Raw genomic sequence first — 23,769 nt, 5'->3', positions numbered from 1 at the left:
CAAGATGTATGCGTTAAACATTTGGCATAAGGAATAGCAAAAGTAGGATCATGCACATACAAGTCTTTTATGTGCTCAAAACTAATGATATTCAATTCAAGTTTGGTGATAAACATGCATATGCGGGATAGAGCGTCCGCCACAACATTTTCCTTACCTTTAATGTACTTGATGACGTAAGGAAATGACTCAATGAATTCGGTCCATTTAGCTTGATGCTTGTTCAATTTAGTTTGACCCTTAAGGTATTTGAGAGTTTCATGGTCGGTATGGATGACAAATTCATGAGGGCAAAGATAATATTCCCATTCATGCGGAACTCGCACTAAATCATATAGCTCTTTGTCATAGACAGGGTAATTGAGTTGCGCTCCAGAAAGTTTCTCACTAAAGTAAGCTACGGGGCGCTTCTCTTGCGTTAACACACCTACTATGGCATTACCACTAGCACCACAATGAATTTCAAAGGGTTTATCGAAGTTTGGTAATGCAAGCACGGGAGCATGAGTAAGCAAATTCTTAAAATCATTGAATGCGCTATCTTGAGATGGTCCCCAAACAAAGGGTGCATTCTTCTTACTCAAAGCATGTAAAGGAGAAGCAATGGTGCTAAAATCCTTCACAGATCTACGGTAGAAACTGGCTAAACCAAGGAAACTACAAACTTTTTATAAGTGGGTTGGTTGGGGCCAAGTTTTAATAGCATTGATCTTAAATTCATCTACATGAACACCCTTAGAAGATACAACAAAACCCAAGAAAACAAGCTTATCAACACCAAAAAGGCATTTGTCCATATTAGCATAAAGGTGTTCTTTTCGAAGAGTTTGTAGCACTGTCCGAAGGTGGGTGACATGGTCTTTTAGAGATTTGCTAAAGATAAGAATATCGTGAAAGTAGACCACAAAAAATACACCAATATAGGGCCGAAAAACAAAATGCATAAGTCGCAAGAAACTACCGGGTGCTTCGGATAAACCCATTGGCATAACAAGCCATTCATATAAGTCAAATTTGGTCTTAAACGCGGTTGTTCATTCATCACCTTCTTGGATGCGTATTTGATAGTATCCACTTTCAAGATCACTTTTAGAGAAAATTGTGGCTCCGCTAAGCTCATCAAGCATATCATATAGGTGTGGAATAGAGTAACAATAACGCACGGTAATAGCATTGATAGGACGACAATCGGAACACATGCGATGTGTACCATCTTTCTTGGGACAAGGATTGCCAGGATGGCACAAGGGCTCAAACTTTCTCGTACATGGCCGTCGTTGATGAGTTGTTGTGCTTGCCATTGGATCTCCTTAGTTTCCTCGGGGTTGATGCGGTAGGGGTCCTTGTTAGGAAGGGGTGCTCCGGGGATGAGGTTGATTTGGTGTTCAATGCCTCGTAGAGGAGGTAGACCCGGAGGTAGCTCGTCGGGGAAAACATCTTGGAATTCCTGCAATAGAGAAGATAACACTAAAGGAAGATTGTGAGAGGTGTTAGCTTTTGGTGCCTCGTCCTTGCACAAAAGGACATAGTGCATGACACTTTATGGGTTCTCACACACTACTCTCATCTCACATTTGGTGGCGAATAGAACTAAGTTCTTCTTGTCGCTCATCATGGAGGCACTCAATTTGGACTTTTGGCACTGACTCTCTTTTTGGTGGTTCGCTCTCTCACTATTCTCTCCACGATTGGTGGTTTGCTTGTCGGCGATCACTTGGCTTGGAGACATAGGTCGAAGTACGTACTCCTTTCCTTTCATCTTGAAGATATAGTGATTCGTTCGGCCATTGTGGATGACACCTTGATCAAATTGCCATGGTTGCCTAAGAAGAAGGTGGCAAACGGACATTGGAACGACATCACACTCCAAAGTGTCTTCGTATGCTCCGATCTTGAAGCAAACTTGTACTCTATGCTCGACTTGGATAGTGCTGGAGTTGCTTAGCCATTGAACTTTGCAGGGATTTGGGTGCTTCATCTTGGCCAATTGGATATTGGAGCTTAGTTCTTCGCTTGCCAAGTTATGAGAACTCCCTCCATCAATGATGACCTTGACAGACCGTCCATTGATGCCTGCCTTGGTATGAAAGATATGGCATCTTCGGTCTTCTTCTTGTTGATGTTGAAGAGTCAAGACCTTGGAGACAATGAGAGCGGGGCTTGAATCTTCGTCACAAAGGACTTGATCCTCTTCATCTGCGTTCACTTGCCGGTGCATGGCCAGTTACTCAAGTGCTTCCATTTATCCTTCACTCATGGAGTCGTATGTACCATTGTCGTTGAATATCATGGTGCGCTTTTTGGTACACTCAAAGGACTTGTGGCCTCGGCCTCCGCATGTGAAGCATTTGAAGGAACATGTCTTGATGGTCTCATCGGTTGGGGTAGATGATGATGAAGCTCTTTGCTTGAAGTTGCTTGTTTTAGGAGGACGACTTGAAGTTGTCGAAGTATTCTTGTAACTTGACTTGTCGCCGTTGCTTGTAGATGGCTTGGTTGAGATAGAAGGTGTTGGAGTCGTTGAAGCTTGGGTGCTGGAGAAGCCATAGGACTTGGATGAGAACTTGGCATACTTGAAGTCATCTTGCACTTGACGTTCCGCCTCGGTAGCTTGATGCACTAGCTCGATGAGGTTCGAGTATGGTTGGAAGTCGGCGATCTTCTTAATAGGATGATTGAGTGGTCTCTTGTACGTTGCTCGGAGAGTCGCAAGTCGGTGTCGAGGTTGTGGATGCGCTTGTTCATTGCTTGTTGCTCTTGGTGCAAAGCTCGTTGTGCACCAAAGAGGTGGCTCTTGGTGACATATGAGGACATGTCGTTGTCTTGCTCAATGAAAAGTGGGTTGGTAGAATTACTTGGCCTATCCATCATTTGAAGCAAATATGCGAGTGGGAGAAAGAGAAGGACTTATACCGAATGTACATCGACCGATGTTGAAGAAGGATCAATGATCACTCAGATGTGGAACAAGGAAATAGCACAATTGGTACCAATTCTTGTCGGTTCCTCACACCTACACAAGTAAAAGCTTATAGTGTAGCTCGGCTAGGATGGTGGCACAAAATTTGATGCAATTGTTCGTGAGCTTCAATAATGTTGGAGAAGATTCGCAAATGCAACAAGTAGACCAATAGCAAAATGAGGTACACGGAAACACACATGCAAAGAGATAAGTGGGTTCATGCAACCAAGGGATGAGCCAAAATGTGGAATCCACGGAAAATGCTCTTGTTGCACAACACTAGCTAGATGCTAGCATGATTGCACAATAGGCGGATATGAAGACTTATGCACAACCTACTAAGAAAAAATGCAATGACTTCTATCCCGTATGCTCTATGTATGGTATTCTGATGATATGATCCAAGATGTTCTAGTATGACAATCTTAATGTAGTATGATGCTATGGTTCTTGCTTAAAATCTCTTTGCTTATCTTTCCCTTTTGCTTAAAAGCTTGTTTGTCTCTTTATCTTTTGAGCTCTTTATCATGCAAAACTTCACGAACCAAGATAGCAATTATGTATGTGATGACAACTTTGTGACACGAAAGATGATACCAGGATATATACCATGATGATATGATAAGTATGCAATGTGAAGTTTGACCACTAATGTGCACCAGTGACATTGACGCAATACTCAAAGGCTAGTCTCGATGGGGAAGATACGCAAAATTGAGCTATGGTGGTTATCTATGTAATGGCAAGAATGTATAATGATGGGATATCACGATACCAAGATGAGGTTGGTTGTTTGTAAGCGAGAATGGATGACGGTGTCAAAATGGTGGAGTGATCGTTGTTGATCATGTTTCCACGGCGAAGATGAGCTGCGGTGATGTTGATGTCAAACAGTACCTAAATAGCCGAAACACAATAGGACACGGAACCGAAACTCAAATTCTCAACGCAAAACATGACCAAATTGTCGGAATTGGTAGCGGTTAAGCGATGGTGGTGTTTACAGGAAAAGGTGGCGCTATGCGGAAGTGGTGGTGGTATGCGGAAGTGAAAATGGGCACCAGAGCAAAATTTGGCAAAAGTTAGGCGGGAGACGGGGCGGTGGATGGAAGTGATGCTGTTGGGGGCCGGTTGTCCGGGTTTGAGGGCCGGATGTCCGGGGGGTCGGGCTGGATATCCGGGCTCTGGATCCGTGGACGAACTCGAGGAACTCCGCGTGGAAGGGGCAAATTCGGGATATTTTGTGGATGGAAATTGTGGAAAAGATGGGGGAAAGCTAGATCTACCTGCAACACCTAAAATCCAGGGATCAAATCCAACGAAACTTCATCACACCAACAAATCACAAAAAAATATGGGGGGTTCTTTTTGTGGGGAATTTTCAAATTTGGGACAAAATCAATAAAACAAGGCTAGAAAACAAAGAGGGGAGGCTCCAAAATCGTGATCAACGTGGCTTATGATACCAAGATGATGTAGGTGGAACCCTATACAGCCGATCTTTCACGAAAGGAGCAGATCCCACGATGAACACGAAGAACACAAGGGGAAAACACAAAGGGAATCACAAGAGAAAACACTCAAACCAACAAGATATGGTCACACATATGCTTGATCCGAGTACACATAGAGATCACACGGTCCAAATCCAACAAGGGACGATACGTAGGGTAATCGGTTCTTCTTCGTGAGGAGGTCTTGAGGTCTTGCCGTTAGGGGTCTTGAATTCAAGTGGATCTTCTCCGAAGAGGTGTCGGTCCCTCGCGGTGGAGTAGATCCGGATGGATGAGCGAGGCTCTATCTCACAAATGAGCTATCACAATGCTAACCTTAGAAAGAGGGAGGAGGATGAGTATATATAGTCTAGGGGGGCAAAGGGGTACATGGGCCTCGGCCCTACACTATGCACAGACAGGGAAGGCCGGATGTCTGAGCTGTGGTGGCCAGATTTCCGGGCTGTCGGGGGCGGCCTTGACACATTCGGGACGGAGGACGCCGGATTTCCGGGCTTGGTCTAGATTTCGAGGCTTGGTCGGATATCCGGGACCTGTAGGTACATGGCGGCTGTCGTTGTAGATGCTCCAGGGGCCGGATGTCCCGGGTCATGGCCGGATGTCCGGGTCCTGGAAGCTTCTCTTAACTCCTTCCATTGGTTCTCTTCATCCATGAACTTGGGGACTTGTCTGTCTTCATGTGCATCTTCGGGAGGGTCCTCTTGGTACCTAATCATGCACAACATTCCGGACTTAGGTAGTAGCCATGTCTCTAGTGGATCATCTGTGATATCACTAAGGAAGGAAGTCACCTCGGTCTCAAGAGCTCTAGCTCTAGCTCATGTCATAGGTCCTGTTGGCACTTGGTGAGACGATGGTAGGTCCATGGGGATGACCATAGGATGCTCCGCATCACATACTCTGATGTATTGTTGGTTGCCTCCTCCCGAGCAAAGTGCATCTGGACGACGTACTTCAAGTGCTCCCTAGTGGGGGCAATGAGAAGAACGTAGCCCCTGCACCTTGTAGGGAGAAAGCACCACCGAGATACATAATCCATTCTTGGGGTGCTTCCTTGCTAGGGGTAACCGTTTCCAACACTTCTTCATCAGGGGTTGGCGTCCATTCTGTAATAAACTCTGCCAATGCCCTGCTCTGAATTAGTGATGTGCTCTCGAACTTTAGACCAAAGCTGGATAACTCCAAAGCCCACTCCACTATTCTGTTGGTAGCCTCAGGGTTTCGGAATGTCCTTTGCAATGAAAAATGAGTGACAACCGTAATCTCATGGGCTTGGAAGTAGTGACACAGTTTACTTGAGGCCATGATGAGGCAAAAAAACAAATTTTGCACGGTAGAGTACCTCGACCTAGCCCCCTATAACAAGGGGCTAACAAAGTACACTGGGCGCTGCACCACTTTCTTCCTTGTCGCGTCATTGGGGTTGTTGCTGCTGCCGTGCTCTTCCTTGCCCTAATCCTCATCTGATCCTGCCGAGCTTTGGTCACTCTCTGTTTCCTCTACTTCCTGTTGTGACACTAACTCTTCACAGACCACTTGATTGGTTGTCGCCAGGTATAGCAGCAATGGTTCTTGTGTTCTGGGGGCACCCAAAGTAGGCATAAAGGACAAGTAGGGCTTCAACTCTTGCAAAGCCGCGTCTGCTTCCGGGGTCCACTTCATAGGCCCCTCCTTCTTCAGGATCTTGAAGAACGGCAAGGCATGCTCGATGGACTTTGAGATGAATCTGCTAAGCGCGGCAACGTATCCTATCAAGCGCCTAACATCTTTGACTATTCTGGGTGCTTGGATCTGCTCGATGGCCTTGATCTTGTCGGGGTTGGCTTCGATTCCACGATGAGACACGAAGAATCCAAGAATCTTGCCGGAGGGGACACAAAACACACATTTCTCCGGATCAGTTTCAAGTTGATCTTGCGCAGATTAGCAAACGTTTCCTCCAAATCTTGGATGAGGGTCGCTTTGTCCTTGGTTTTGACCACAATATCATCCATATAAGCCTCAATATTTCTATGCAACTACGGCTCAAAACCAATTTGGACTGGTCTTGCAAAAGTGGACCCGACACTCTTTAATCCGAATGGCATGCGGACGAAGCAGTATGTACCACATGGAGTGATGAACGAGGTCTTCTCTTCGTCTTCCTTAGACATGAAAATCAGCAATCCGGCCAAGGTAATCAGCAGCAACAGCAGTCCGGGTATCAGAGTAACCCAAAGCAGTTGAACAGTGGGTAGTATCACGTATTCACCACTAGTTTGTGCAAAAGGACCAGAAACTTCATAAGAGGGCTGTGAATGCTGTTGAACCGGCGGTTCCACATTATTTGAGATGGTCTGAGCAGCCTATCGTATGGAGTAGGGAAGACTACCCTCCCCGGGTTGACAATCCGAGTCATCTGGCTCTGGTGGTGGTGCCTCAGGTTGGTGGATATAAATTCACTAAAGTGCTCATGGACGGAGGCAGTAGCATCAACATCCTCTATTATGAGACATTCCATCGCATGGGGTTGACTGACAAAAGTCTTAAGACGTCCAATACTGCTTTTTATGGAGTTGTGCCTGGTAAGTCGGCATACCAAGTTGGTAAGATTGAGCTGAAAGCCAAAAGATAGCCCTGGGATGTGAAGAAAGTGATGCTGCTTACGCCGAGTCTGTATGCGCTATAGAAGAATTGGAGTTTTATAAGGATAATGTTGACCCGACGGACATAACGTCTTTAAGAAAGCCAACCACGGAGCATGAGCCAGCGCTGAAGTTTAAGTCAGCTGACAATACTAAGATGATTGATTTTGTGCCTGGTGACTCATCCAAATAATTCATTATCAGTGCTAACTTGGATCCCAAATAGGAAAGCACACTCATCGAGTTCATCCGTGAGAACCGGGACATATTTGCATGGAAAACTTCGGACATGCCAGGTGTACCGAGAGAACTCGCTGAGCACACTCTCAATATTGATCCCAAGTTTAAGCCGGTCAGGCAGTTTCTTCGGCGGTTCAACGAGGAAAGGCGCAAGGCTATTGGAGAAGAGGTGGCCCAGCTCTTGGCGGCCGGGTTTATTGTTGAAGTTTTTCACCCAGAGTGGCTGACTAACCCGGTGCTTGTGCTCAAAAAGAACGGCACTTGGCGTATGTGTGTGGATTACACAGATTTAAACAAAGCTTGTCCGGCTGATCCTTTTGCTCTCCCTCGTATTGATCAAATCATTGATGCTACGACGGGTTGTGAGTGTTTGAGCATTTTGCATGCTTATTCTGGTTATCATCAAATCAAAATGGCAGTTAAGGACCAGGAGAAGATGGCTTTCATTACTCCATTTGGAGCCTTCTGCTATGTGTCTATGCCTTGTGGGCTTAAGAGTGCCCAGGCGACTTATCGGCGGTGTGTACAGAATCGCCTTCATGATCAGATTGGGCGTAATGTTCATGCTTACGCGGATGATATAGTGGTAAAATCCAGAGAGAAGGAAACCTTTGATAACCTCCGGTTTTACAAGATGATGCTTAACCCGGCCAAGTGCATTTTTGGAGTCCCAGCTGGCAAACTTTTGGGCTTTTTGGTGTCTAACAGAGGCATTGAGGCTAACCCGTAAAAAATTAAGGCGATTACATCTTTGGCTAAAACGGCGTGCATCAATGACGTTCAGCAGCTGGTGGGTCGAGTTGCAGCTTTGAGCCGGTTCATAAGACGGTTGGGTGAGAAGGCTATGCCGTTGTATCAAATGATGAATAAGACGGATGACTTTGTTTGGAGTGACGCTGCCAACTCCACCTTTGAAGATTTGAAAAGACAGCTTGCTGAGCCGTTGGTTCTTGCTGCCCCCGTTGAGAAGGAGCCGTGATGCGGAGCATACTACGATCATCCCCATGAAACGAGCACGAGCTAGAGCTCTCGAGAACGAGGTGACTTCTTTCCTTAGTGATATCCCATTTGATCCTCTCGAGGCATGGCTACTACCTAAGTCCAGAATGTTATGCATGATTAGGTATCAAGAGGACCCTCCTGAAGATGCACGTGAAGTCGGACAAACCGCCAAGTCCACGAATGAAGAGAAACGCCGAAAGGAGAAGAAGGCAGCTCCAGGACCCGGACATCCGGCCCCAGGCCTGGACATCCGGCCGCTGGAGACGACCACTACAGCAAGAGCCGCCCAGCCGCCAAGTGCTACAGGCCCGGACATCCGGCGTCAACCCCGGACATCCGTCACCTCGCCAAGTGCCGCACATTTGGCCTCGCCCCCAGAAATCCGGCACCCTCCAAAAAGAGAGCAACAAAGTCAGCTGCTCCAGCCCGGACATCCTGCCTGCCAACCCAGACATCCGGCTCTCCGTGAAGCCCCGGACATCCGACCCGTCGCCCGGACGTCCGGCCTCCCCTGCCTGCGTGCAGTGCATCTGGGCCAAGGCCCATGTACCACTTCACCCCTTAGACTATATATACTCCCCCTCCACCTACGTTTTAGGGTTAGCATTGGTTTAGCTCATTTTAGAGATAGAGCATTGCTCATCCACATCGGATCTACTCCACGAGAGAGACCGCGGCCTCTACGGAGAAGATCCCTTTGGATTCAAGATCTCCTTACGGAGAAGATCATCATGACCCCCTCTTGGGCGGCCCCATCAATACCTCCTCACGGAGAAGACCGTTACATCTTGTATCGTCCGTTGTTGACTTTGGATATTGTATATCTCTTTGTGTTCATGGATCTAGCGCATGTGTGATCATTCTTGTTGGTTTAGTGTTTCTCTCGTGTTTCCCCTCATGATTCCCCTTGTTTTCCCCCTCGTGTTCTTCGTGTTCTTCGCGGGATCCGCTCCTTTCGTGAAAGATCGGCCGATTAGGGTTCTACCCTACATCATCTTTGTATCATGAGCCACATTGATCACGATTTCGGAGCCTCCCCTCTTCGTTTTCTAGCCTAATTTTCTTGTGTTCTTCCCCAATTTCGAAAATTCCCCACAAAAATAGCCCTTAATTTTTTTGTGATTTGTTGGTTTGACTATTCTCTTGTGTTCCCCTCGTGATTTTCCCCTCGTTTCCCTCCTCATGTTCTTCGTGTTCTTCGTGGGATCCGCTCCTTTCGTAACGAAGTTTTGTTGATTTTGATCCATGGATTTTCTTCGTTCCGAGTGGATCTAGCATATCCCCAAGTTTCCTCACTTTTCATCCACGAAGTCAATCAAATTTTGCCCTTAAAATCACCAATTTCATCCCCAAACGAGATCTGGATTCGTCGAGCCGGACATGCGGTCCATCGGGCCGGACATCCGGGTCCCCGGCCGAACATCCGGCTCCTGGAGCGCCAAGTCTGCACGGTTCTGGACATCAGGTCCCGGATTTCCGGCGCTGAGCCCGGATGTCCAGCCCGTGACATCTCAGCCATGCCCGTTTCACCGTTTTGTGCATAACTAATTCATTCGGAGTCTGATTTTCGCGTTCTTTAGCTTGTTGAAAAGATCTTGACATCCCCCTTAGAACAAAAATACTACCATAACCATTTGACTCCATCAAATTTTGGAACTTTGCCATCTTTGCCTAGGGCTTCCATGACAACCTCCGCATAACCACCACCGACTTCCGCAACCTAACCAATTTTGTTCCTTATAGCATTTGTGGTTGCTTGAGTAGTGATTAGAGTCTCCTAAGGTGTTTAGGCTACTTAGGGACGATTGCTCCTTCATCAACCACCACCACCACCATAACTTCCGCATAGGCTTACCAACCATACACTTCTTCCACGTCGACTTAACCCATTTTTGTTTGTGTTATGAGTTGTGTCTCCTAAGGTGTTTCGGCTACTTAGGGACCGTGCTTCCAACTCCGACACCATGTATAGCCAACCTTACCCTCCACTTCCGCATTGCCTACTCGTATAACCCATCATTGCACTTCCACAAACCACCACCGCATTCCCGCTACCACCATTTGATGTTTGAGATTTTGAGTTCGCGGTTTTTCCATTTCCTAAGGTGTTTCGGCTACTTAGGGACGAGTCTCCATCATCTTCGTATCTCCATCAAGATCACCACCACTCATCATCAACACGGACAGTAACCTCCATATCATCTTGGTATCGTGGTATCCCTCCTTTGTATATTCCCTTGCCATTGCATTGATAATCCCTAGCCCATTTGCGTCACTTGCCTATCGAGACTAGCCATTTGAGTATTGCCGACAACGTTACTTGTGCACATTAGTGATCTACACCTTCCATTGCATACATACCACATCATATTGGTATCATATCATCCCTTGTGTCACAAGATTGCTCCCGTATATACCCAATTGCTATCTTGGTTTGTGCATTTCGCATTGTGGCCATAAAAATAATAATAAGATTTTAAGCAAAGAAAAGAGAAAGAGAAAATAAGCTTGTAAGCAAGTGCCATAGCATCTTACCACATTGCATAAGATTGTCATATCCGATCATCTTGGATCATACCACCGGAACATCATATACATAGCATACTTGGGATAGAAGTCGTTGCATTTTTGTCTCCTATAGGTTTTGCACGAGTGTCGTATCCACCTATTGAGCAATCATGCTAGCGTCTCTCTAGAGTTGTGCAACAAGAACATTTTCAGTGGATTCCACATTTTGAGCTCATTCCTTGGTTGCACGACCCCATTTATCTATCCTTGTGTGTGTTTCCGTGTGCCACATATTGCTATTCATCTACTTGTTACACTTGTGAATTTCTGAATCTCTTTCAGCATTACTGACTCTTGCTAACATTTTGCATCATTTTTTTGTGCCACTACCCTCACCAAGCTCCACCATAAGCCTTATTTGTCTAGGTGTGAGAAACCGACAAGAATTGGTACCAATTGTGCTATTTCCTTGTCCACATTGGAGTGATCATTGATCCACCTTGAACTTCGGTTAAGGTACATTTGGTATTCGTTCTTCTCTTTCTCCCACTCATATTGGCTCGAGTCTTGTGATGGTTAGGCAAGGCATTTCATCTCCGGTCTTCCACAACAAAGACGGCATAAACAATTACATCACCAAAGCGTCAATATTCGATCTACAACGACAAACGCAAGGCGCACAATAAAGATTGCGAGAGCGCATCGAGAACCTCTCCATTGACTACAACGACAACAAGCTTTCCGCATAAAAGAAGGAGCAAGATGCAAGGATGGAGGAGATTCGGGCCTTGATCAAGTCTACTTCCCCTTTGTCATCTTCAAGGCGGCAGCGAGCACATCGATCCTCTTCGAAGCGCCCAAGCGATACAAGCGCAAGTCGTCCATGTCAACATCTCCATGGAGACCACCATCACGTTCGTGATCAACCTCGTCATGAAGGGCAAGTCACCTCCAAGCAACATGTGCATGGCGATGATGAACGACATCTACGACGATCTCAAGTGCGACAACGCCAACATCATCATGACGATTCTCACCAAGCGCAAATGCACAAGTCCCAACAAGCCCTACTTCACGCCAAGTACAAACTTCATGACCACAAGAGAAGACCGCGAGACGAGCACCACCAAGACGGAGCTACGGCTACAACAACCACTTAGGCATCTTCGCAAAGTGCTATCAAGGCATCATCGCCTTTGAACGTACGGCATCTTCGCCTACTTCCCATGAATTCGCCTACATCGACATCTTCAACAACGAGGCGACCACCTATGAGCGACGATGACACTTCCATCTTCGGAAGCCCCTCAAAGAAGATGGCTGAGCATGGGAATTTCCCTTCGGTCATGGGGACGGGCCACGAGGTGCCACATCATATGGGCCTCCAACAACAAGACGGTGACAAGAAGGTCGAGCAAGGGCCACCCCCTTCGACCATGTCGATGAGCATGAACCTCTTCAACAACATGAAGACGACGCCCATATGGGACTCATACTCCGAGTCAAGCTACGCGACCGCACATGAGACCTTATTTTTGGTCCTAGAGGAGAGTGATGATGTGCCATCTTCGGCCTTCATCCACGGCTACAACTACGACATGATTGAGCATGGAGACATTTGCACCAACATCTCCCCGACACCCACATGTAAAGTGATGCCCCAATTCCCATGTCAGGAGAGCCACCCCACCATGAGTGATATGAGTGACTCCACCAGTTGTGACATTGAGTGCATTTCCTATGAGAGGATGAGTGTGACCACCACTATCCCCACACTTGAGAGCATCCAAGAGGGAGTGAGTGAGCCACCACACTTATTGAGTGAGGTAGTTGACACGGCACATGAGGCCACTATGATTCCTAACGACTTAACCTCTACTCCGAGTGTGTTTTCTTCTTTGGTGCTAGGTCTCCTACATGACGACATGACTATCCTCGATGAGTCCATATCTCCAATGGAGACAACGATGGCCATGGTGGAATAAGATGCACCCCCACATGGTTCCATCCAGATGAAGATGAGCACGACTTTGTCTTCGATACCTCACCTACAACACATGAGCGATGCTCCAAAGGTAACATAGGTGATGGTGCTTCTCTGGTCCCACTAGTGGACTATTTCATGAATGATTGCTTGCATGATGTTGACACACCTATTCCCATGCTTCATGCTAGTGCGACTTCCTCATATCATGAATTACCTAATTATGATGAATATGATGACGAGCATGTCAAGTTGCCTAGTTGTGATGTTATGCTCCATAGGATATCATGTGTAAATTCTTTTGGTCACATCATGTTTGACAATCCATCAACCTTGTCATATGCTATGAGTGAGATCTCCCATATTGCATCATTTCAATCTCAACATAGTAACTATGCATGCCCCATTACAATAAATCCCATTTGCACTTATGGCATAGATGACGAGATGATGGTCATTGGCTTTTGTTTTTCATGTGATGACATTGCCATGCTTCCTTCACATGATTTGCGCAATTCATCTACTATGCCATGCCATAATCACAATGTTCCAACTATGCATTGTTTTGGATGTTGTCAATATTTTCCATGTGATGTTTCCACTAATGATCATGAGGAGACCCCCATAGTTTCCTCGTACATATTAGGAGATTTTGATGCATTCCATACTTTGCATGATTATCATAATTGCTTGCACCATATGCATTCCACGCATAACAATGCTCTAGATTTTCCCATGATGCATTACATAATTTGAGTCTCCATTATGCTATACATAACAACAAACCTATCATGATGGATGACATGTTTCTATATTACGCATCTCATTTATTTGAGCATTGGATATTTTGTTCTAACCGACACAAGCATATCCGCACCATGATGGATGATGTGTACATCTACAATGCACACACAATTTTCCCTTTGTCTTTGTTTTGTGTAGGTACTCACGTATACTTGTCAACCTCTCAATCCCAAGAGTTAACAAAACGAGCTCTTGAGAGCAAAGATGACTTGGGATCCCGTGAACTATCCTTGCCACCGTTCTCTTCGCGCACCGACTACGCGCATCTCCCTCACTTGGCTCTCACACAGCTATGGGCTATATACCGCTTGTCGCTTCATGCTCATTTTACCGTGTTCACTTTGCATGCTATGCTTGCTTCTTTGCCATGAAATTGTGACCCTTGCTTGCATCTACCCATGATTCACCATTATGCTACTCCTATGTGTATTTGCATGCTTGGTGGAGATCCTTGTTGCTATTGCCATGTTTATCATGTGCCTCATGCTATTGTTGATTCTTGTGTTGGGAGAGTCATGATGTTCCATTGCTATTTACATAGGACTTCTTGCCAATACTATGATTATACATTTCTCATATCTTGCCTTCATGCTTGTGATATGTCTTGTGCATTTTTCATGACCACCATTTGCACACATGACATGCTTGACATGATTCCCTCTAGTATGTTGCATCTTCGCACTACTAGCTCACACCACTTGATTTCTATGATTGCTTGCTTTGTCGCATCACCCATGTTCCATTCTTACTTGCTTTCTTGGGTTGATGACGTATATGTTCATGCCTCGCACATGATATATTTTGTTCCTTGTATCTTGTCTCCATTAGTGGCATCCTTCATATCCACTTGTATTGCATGCCAACTTTCTATGCTTATTGATCGTGGAGACTTGGACACTTTACTTGTGATGCATGCTTGCTTGATTGCACCTATTGTATTTTGTTGTTCTCGCATCATATGCCTCCATACTATGAAATGCTCCCTTGTCCTTTCTTATGATGATCATGATGCATACACTTGTTGGTTATCTTACCACACGAATGATTGGTTTTGCATTTCTGCTAACCTCATTTGTTTTTCCGAGTGTTTGTCATGTTCTTTCATTTTGAAGGATTCACAAGGTGATACCGTCACGAGACAATTTGGTTATGTGAAGGCATACACAATGTGCAACACCAACATTTGCGAGAATCTCCTAAAGGTGAACTCCTTCCCTTTGAGCCATCCTCAAATATGCATATTGGATGGGTCACTCTTTTATTGGTGTTTCTTTCTTGTTGTCTACATGATACATCTCGCGAACGGAGGAGTGACATGGGAGATTGTCTCTATGGATCTTCAAGCTGAGGAGCGCTCAGACTTATTGGATGCACCTTTGAACCTCCACTCATGCCACGACATCGAGCATTGGTACACCAACACCTCCATATTTGTTGATTATGCTCACACATGTCATGCTCGATGGACATATCATACACATGACAAATTTGCATCTTATGCATGGGTTGACTCATATTATGATTGCCTTGTTGCATCTTGTCTTTCTATGTCATCCATGATATATGAACTTGTGCATTTCCTTAGCAAATTTGTTGTGATCTTTCTTGATGGCATATTCATACATCTTGATCATATTACCCATCATCAATTGCATGATCACATACTCATCTTGAGCATCCATTGCCATACTCATGCTATTGATAAACCGTCTCTCTATGACATCATTTTGCACCGTGGTTGCATTGATCGTATTCACAACACATTTGTGTGCGCAATGAATGTTTTTGCTCCCATGAATGCCTTGCATACCATTCCGTATCTTTTGGATAAGCTTCATGCACCTTGTCATGATCAATCTTGTTGCACGGACTCATTCTTACATGATGGACACTTTGTGTGCGCTAACCATTGTATTTTTGAGTGTCGTTTGTGTTTGCTTTCCTTGCATGTATACCACTCCGGCGACACCTTGGAGTACTTTGATTGCGCAATGTATTCAACTCCGTCCAACTACAAGTCCGTCCACAACAACCGTTTCCATGGTGATGAGGATGACGATCCAAGGTCGGATCTTCCCCAAGGCAGGGGAGATGATGCAGAGCATCCTACGGTCATCCCCATGACACAAGCACGAGCTAGAGCTCTCGAGAACGAGGTGACTTCTATCCTTAGTGATACCCCATTTGATCCTCTCGAGGCATGGCTACTACCAAAGTCTGGAATGTTATGCATGATAATGTATCAAGAGGACCCTCCCGAAGATGCACGCAAAGTCGGACAAACCGCCAAGTCCACAGATGAAGAGAAACACCGAAAGGAGAAGAAGGCAGCTCCAGGACCCAGACATCCGGCCCCAGGCCCGGACATCTGGCGTCAACCCCGGACATCCGGCAGCTCCCCAAGTCCCGGACATCCGGCCTTGCCCCCGGAAATCCGGCACCCTCCAAATAGAGAGAAACAAAGTCAGCTCCTCTAGCCAGGACATCCGGCCTGCCAGCCCGGACATCCGACTCTCCATGAAGCCCCGGACGTCCGGCCCGTCGCCTGGACGTCCATCCTCCCCTTCCTGCGTGCAGTGCATCTGGGCCAAGGCCCATGTACCCCTTCGCCCCTTAGACTATATATACTCCCCCTCCACCTATGTTTTAGGGTTATCATTGGTTTAGCTCATTTTAGAGATAGAGCATTGCTCATCCACATCGGATCTACTCCACGAGAAAGACCGCGGCCTCTATGGAGAAGATCCCTTTGGATTCAAGACCTCCTTACAGAGAAGATCATCAAGACCCCCGCTTGGGCGGCCCCATCAAGACCTCCTCATGGAGAAGACCGTTAGATCTTGTATCGTCCGTTGTTGACTTTGGATATTGTATCTCTCTTTGTGTTCATGGATCTAGCGCATGTGGGATCATTCTTGTTGGTTTTAGTGTTTCTCTCGTGTTTCCCCTCGTGATTCCCCTCGTTTTCCCCCTTGTGTTCTTCGTGTTCATTGCGGGATCCGCTCCTTTTGTGAAAGATCGACCGATTAGGGTTCTACCCTACATCAAGCCGCTGTTGTTATATGTGGCTGCTAACTCACAGGCTGTCAGTGTGGCCATTGTTGTGGAGCGCAAGGAGGCTGGCAAGGAATATCTAGTTCAGCGGCCGGTTTACTACATCAGTGAGGTGCTCATTGAATCCAAGCAAAGATATCCACATTGACAGAAGCTTGTTTATGGGGTGTTCGTGGCAAGGCGGAAGCTTAAGCATTATTTCCAGGGTCATCCTATCACTGTGGTTAGCTCTGCTCCTTTAGAAGATATTATTCAAAATAGAGAAGCCACAGGACGAGTCGCCAAGTGGGCCATTGAGCTTGGGTCTCATAATTTAAAGTATGTGGCATGTATGACCATTATCAAGCACTGGTGGATTTCATTAACGATTGGACGGAGTTGCAGATACCTGAAGAGAAGCCAGACAACACATATTGGACGATTCATTTCGATGGGTCCAGACAGTTGGAAGGCTCGGGGGCTGGAGTTGTTTTAACTTCTCCTTGAGGTGACAAGTTTTGTTATGTGTTACGATTGATGTTTCCTTGTACTAACAATGCAGCAGAATATGAAGCCTTGTTCCATGGTCTTCGAATGGCTAAAGAGATGAGTTTAAGACGGGTACGGTGTCTTGGCAACTTAGATTTGGTGGCTCAGCAGGTATCAGGCAAGTGGGACTCCAAGGACCCTCTCATGGCGGCTTATCGCTGTGAGGTTGACGCTGTTGCTGGACACTTCAGGGGTTATCAAGTGGAGCACATTGAGCACAGAAAAAACGAAGCGGCTAAGGCTTTAATCCGGTTGGGATCTCAAGGTAAGCCGGTGCCACCTAACACTTTTCTAGATGTTCTACACAACCCTTCTGTCAAATTGCCTACAGAGGAGGATTTGGCCGTTCCAGACCCGGAGGCACAGTTGGTGGCGGCTCTTCATGTCATTCCAAATTGGACAGTACCGTATTTGGCTTATATGACCTAGGGTGAGTTGCCGGAGGATGAGACCTTGGCTCGACAGATAACCCGGTGGTCTAAGTCCATGACATTTTCCAATGGTGAGTTGTATCATCGCAGCGTCACTGGAGCGTTTCAACGTTGTGTCTCTCCTGAAGAAGGTCTTGAAATTCTTCATGAGATCCATGAAGGGGATTGTGGCCATCACGCCAGTTCAAAGTCTCTTGTTGCCAAAGCTTTTGGTCATGGCTTTTACTGGCTAATGGCTCACGCTGATGTACAGGATTTTGTCAGTTGGTGCGATGGGTGTCAGAAATTTGCACAACGAGCGCATGTGTCGGCTCAAGAATTGCGGATGATTCCAATCAATTGGACGTTTGCAGTCTGGGGGCTTGACATGGTTGGACCTTTCAAAAGATCCAAGGATAAAAAGACACATCTCTTGGTGGTAGTTGACAAGTTCACAAAATGGGTTGAGGCAGAGCCGGTTAGTAAGTGTGATGCAGCCACGGTGGTTCAGTTCATGAAAAAGCTGATCTTTTGTTTTGGCTTTGCACACAACACCATAACTGACAATGGTACTAATCTGTCCAAAGGCGCTATGGAGGAGTTTTGTCAACGTGAGCATATCCGGCTTGATGTTTCGTCAGTAGCTCACCCCCAATCCAATGGTCAAGCTGAGAGAGCAAATCAGGAAATCTTAAAAGGTCTCAAGCCCCGGCTTATGGTTCCTTTACAACGGACGCCGGGTTTTTGGGTAGAGGAGTTACCCTCAGTGCTATGGAGCATCAATACCACTCCTAACAGGTCTACGGGTTATACGCCTTTCTTCATGGTTTATGGAGCAGAAGCAGTCCTGCCTAGTGATATTCGTCATGACTCGCCCCGCGTGGCGGCTTACGTTGAAGTTAATAATGAACAAGCCCGACAAGATGCACTTGACTTGTTATATGTGGAGCGAGATTTGGCAGCATCCCGATCAGCAATCTATCAAGAGGACCTGCACCGTTATAACAGCCGCCGAGTTAGGTCCAGAACCTTTCAAGAAGGTGACCTGGTGCTCTGGCTCATCCAGGATCAGTCTGATGCACACAAGCTATCCCCACCTTGGGAAGGACCCTTTGTGGTCAGCAAGAACTTGAACAATGGGTCATATTACCTTATCGATGTTCGAGAGCACAAAGACTCACGTAAGTCGAAAGAGGACATGGAATATTGCTCATCTTCGGCCGTACTATACTTGAGCCATCGGCTCTCATAATGTACATACTGTGACATTGTATATATTATGATAAGTAATAAAGCAGGACCTCTGTCCTTTTCATTTTCAATGATCATATATCTTTATTCAGACGACCAGTAGGGGGCTGATCGTATTCGAATCTAGCTTAACCCTTTTGGTCCGGCTCATGATCGTATTCGAATCTAGCCGTAAAACTCATCGTCAATAGGGGGATCCCTGTTCAAACATAGGTCGTATTCGAACCAAAGAGAACATAGCTGTCGTAACCCTCTTCATCAGCGCAAAGCCAAACTCACTAGGGGGCTTCTTGATCGTATCCGAATCATAGCTTAACCCCTTTTGGGTCTGACTTGGATCGTATTTGAATCATGGTCGTTAAAAACCTCTCAAGGTCATTTTGGGGCTTCCTGTTCAAACATAGGTCGTATTCGAACCAAAGAGAAGATAGTTGTCGGTACCCTCTTAATCGGCGCAACGCTAAAGCCACTGGGGGCTACATGATCATATTCGAATCCTAGCTTAACCCTTTTGGTTCGGTTTACTAATCGTATTCGAGTCATAAGCTTCCAAATTACTCTTAATGCTTGATTTACATCGTTTGAAACATACTATTTTGTTTTACTGGTTTTTTGTTGTCTCAAATCTAACTACACGTATGGTTTCAATTTAAACCGGCTCGGTTATTTGACAATGAGTTGCCAAGGTATAACAATTATAAGTCATATCAAGGTATTGACTTCTACAAAGATTAGGGTCGTCAACCTTATTGTCCGGGTCATATAAGCCGATAGTTCAGAACCAAAGAACATAGGTATGACATTATCGTTCATAAACAGACTTATCTGTGTCTTTTTGTTAATCAAAGGTTTTTTCAGCCTTGTTTATCTTACATCTGGTCCTTTTTTCCACTATGATGATTTCATAGTTATGTATCGGGTGTTTTGACCTGTCCAGCGATAAACCGCCAGGACAGTTTTTTCATCTTTTGCATACAAGAACAGATTTAAACACTACAGATGTGATCACGGATATAATGCATATATTTACATCACGGGTAAAAAGTCATATGCAACATCTTATGCACGACGGCATAGGAAAAACATGCAGTTTTCAAACTAACCTATTACAAGGCATTGAGAGCCCAAAAGGTTAGACTGTTTTCTCTCTTAAGTAGATCTTAAGCTAAAGGCTGGATTATTCAGATGGTTATGACTCCTCCCTCGCCGGTTCACCTCCCTCCACTGGTTGGAAGTTGGGATTGGACCAGTCAAAGTCATTCAGAGCAATGAACCCAGCTTCATCATCAATTAGGCCGGTCGGGTCAATTTCCGGGGCAAAAGTGTGTTCGCGAACCGGCGGGATAAGATCTGTCACTTTATAAGAGGGAGTCGCCATCTTCTTATTTTCAACATCAAAACCCGGCTGATATTTATCAATGTTGGTTTCCTCGCCAAGGATGGTAGCGTGAGGACGAACTTCCCTCACACAAGCAACAAAATCGTCTTGATCAAACAGAGTCCCATCTTGTTTCAAAGGGGGATACCCCTTGGCTACATCCGCTGGGTCAAGTTCCGGCACCCAGGCTTTGGAACGACTTAGTGTGGTTAGGCCTCCGTCTCTTGCGCAAGACCGCTTGACCTCTTGTAATCTGGAGGGTAAAATTGACAATTTCTTCAAGACGTCACTTAAGAGGTTTGGTCCTTGGTTGGCTGGGGATATAATGCCAAGCACTCGTCGAGCTCCAGTGTACAGCTGCTCCACCAGGGTGTAAACCGCCTTGAGTTTTATTAAACTGTTTTGGCTCAGATTGTTGCTCCGGGGACCTGCGGGTGTTTTAAAAGGTTAAGAAGGCGGCTAATACTTCTGGCAAAAATAGAGTGTAAGTAACTAAAGGCAAATAACTCACCAAAGATTGCCGAGACCATCTGGGACACATGGTTTTTTAAGCCGGTGAGCTCCGTGGTAACCTCCTTGAGAGCCGCCTCTGCTGTCTCAGCACACTATGTTAACAAGGTTTTCTCGTCGGCCCAGGATTTCTTTTCCGCATCAAAACTGGTCTTCAGTTTTTCAGCTTCAGAAAGGCTCAACTGGAGTTTGGAGTCAGTGTTCTTTATCTCCGCCTCTTGATCCGCCAGTCGGGTCTTTGCATCAGTCAATTGAGACCCCAATTCAGTCAAGGCAGTCTGCAAACGTGCACAGGTATGTTAAAATGTATTTCAATAACTGTTATCATGATTAAAAGTCCCAAGTGCTTTGGAACGCAACACCACTCGGCACTTGGGGGCTAATGTCTGCCAAAGCAATCTTTTAATGCGAAATGGCTCTTCTATTATTAAAGTCCCAAGTGTTTTACAAGTAATAATGCTTGGCACTTGGGGGATAATGCATGATATTAAGAAGGTTTTTTCATGTTGAGCCGGATCACACTATTTGTTTTGACTGACTCAAGATAGTTATGAAGTTAAGTACCGACTCATTTGTGATAAATTGAGCTGGCCCTTGGGGACTATAGGTGAAATTTAGGCTGGATTTAAGGAAAATCTAAGACAGAGCATCAGCCTATATCATAAGTCTACAAATCATTCATGTTCATCATAATCCGGAGACTTGGGGGCTGGCAGAGCATATATAAAGATGGTGAAAGACAGCGAATGTACCTCATATTTCAGCTACAGTTGCTTGACCATCTCAATTTCCGAGTCACTGCTGGAATGTACATGACTGAGGTAGCCAGGTAGCACGTCACTAACGTTCAGGTGAGTGTAATGAGAGACATCAAACCACACCTTTTGCATCTCTAAAGCCTCTTGCTTAGCAGAGTGCTGGGCCAGTACAGTTGGGTTGCCCGTCTCAATGAATCGACTACCAGTAATTAAGACATCATTGTCAGAAGTCGTCGGCGGGTTAGCTGAGCTAGATGGTTAAGTGGTAGCCGTATTAAGAATGGTCTCATCAGCTGACGGCTCAGGAGGGTCCGATTGAACGTCGATAGCTCAATCTTCTGGCGCTTCAGATTGATCAGGAGGAGTTGGTATTGCTGGTTCAGGTGCAGGATCTTTTGGGTCTTCTACCATTTAGTCACCTTGGCTTTCTTGGACTTTGCTTGACCGCTAAGAAAGATTTTATGAGATAGTTAGTATAATGATGTAGTTTTAAAGATGCAGAAGAAACATGATTTTCCTTACTCGGGGGCAGTCTTGAAAGCTGGAAATTGAGTTTGTGACGAGTCGCTAGAAGAGCGAGAAACCTCCTGCAAAGATAAAATAAAGTTAAGAGAGTAAGGAAATAGGTTCATGGATAAAAGCAAAAGACAAAGGTGAAAGAAACCTCATTCTGGCGTTTTCGAGGAGTTTTTTGTAAGTCGGAGGGCGGTTCATTGTCGTCATTAGTCCGGACCTGACGGCGGCTCTCATGCTGCTGCTTTTTCAAAACAAAATGAGGGTCCAAATAAGCCAAAGGGTGCGAAAACCTTACTTTCCGGGTTACTAGTCGAAGTTTCTGTCTTGGCAAAGGGGCTGAGTCGTAGGAAATAGTTACCTCTTCTTCTACGGCCTGGCTGGCCCCCATGTCATCCTGGCAATAATCAGTGTCAATAAGGTTGTTAAAAAACTGGCCAAGGGATTCAAGGGCTACCTCTGACTCAGAAACATCATCTAGCTGGAACATGTCAGATGCAGTCTTCTTTTTCTTGGGCTACCGGGTCATTCTCCTGGCGGCTATGGCAGCGGCTCTAGCCTTCTTGGAAGCTTCATGACCATATTTGGCCTTCCAGAAATCAGATTTGGCAAGTATTTAACTACTGAAGAAAACAAAAAAGGAGGTCAAGGGGGTTCACCTCTGGTGTCGGGTTAAGTTTGTAGAAGGGGTTTAATCCAACCTTACTGCAGTCCTCATATTTGTCGTTCACAAGGATGGTTGACATTGCAACAATGTCTTCTTCAGTTAGTTGAACAGAGCTGTGGCACAGAGAATCATCTCGGCCTCTGCCATATTTATACATCAACTTGGATCGGAGGCTTAGAGGGATGACCCGCCATGCGATCCAGCAACAGATCAGATCAAATCCAGTTAAGCCATTTCCCAATAAGGCTTGAATCCTTTTGATAGATGGGATAAGCTTCTTGCGTTCAGCAGCAGTAAGCTTGTCAGGGAGCACAAACTTAGAATCAAGACGCTCTGCGTGATAACCCGGTAGTGGCTTTTCATCAGCCGTTGATATGTCTTGGCAATAGAACCAAGTTTGGTTCCAATCTTTGGGATGGCTTGGTAAGACTACTAAAGGACAGACAACACCCTGTTGGACCTGAATCGAGATTCCGCCAAGTTCCAAGCTAGGGCCATTGGTGCATTCATTCTGGCAGTTCAAATAAAAGTACTCTCTGAAGAGCTCCATAGTTGGTTCTTCTTGAAGATATACCTCATAGAGAACTTGAAAATTACAGATATTGGATATGGAGTTGGGTCCAAGGTCTTGTGGATGAAGCTTGAAAAAATGCAAAACGTCTCGGAACAACTTTGAGCCGGGTGGTGAGAATCCCCGATTCATGTGGTCAGTGAAAACGATAACTTCACTGTCTTTGGGCTGAGGTCGTTCTTTGTCCGAGCCAGGGGCATGATAAGACATAATAGTCTTTGCCGGCAAATATCCGATCATGAAAAAATCTTTCAAGGTGTCCTCAGTGACCGTGGAAGGAACCCAGTTGCAGACCGTTGGCGCTTTTGACGGCATGATGAGAAAAGGGCAAACTGAAAAGAAAGTAATGTGCCGGTTCAATTTATTGGTGGAGTTACAGGTTAATTGACGATAGTACAGATGAGTAATGGCGGCTGAAGTAAGGTCTAATGACATATAAAGGAAAAGTGAGCCGGCGTGATAAGCCGCCATGACTAAAGATATTCAAAGGT

This window comes from Triticum dicoccoides, chromosome 4A, assembly GCF_002162155.2.
Source record: "Triticum dicoccoides isolate Atlit2015 ecotype Zavitan chromosome 4A, WEW_v2.0, whole genome shotgun sequence".
NCBI classification, from domain to species: domain Eukaryota; kingdom Viridiplantae; phylum Streptophyta; class Magnoliopsida; order Poales; family Poaceae; genus Triticum; species Triticum dicoccoides.
Note: the sequence above shows the minus strand (reverse complement) of the source record.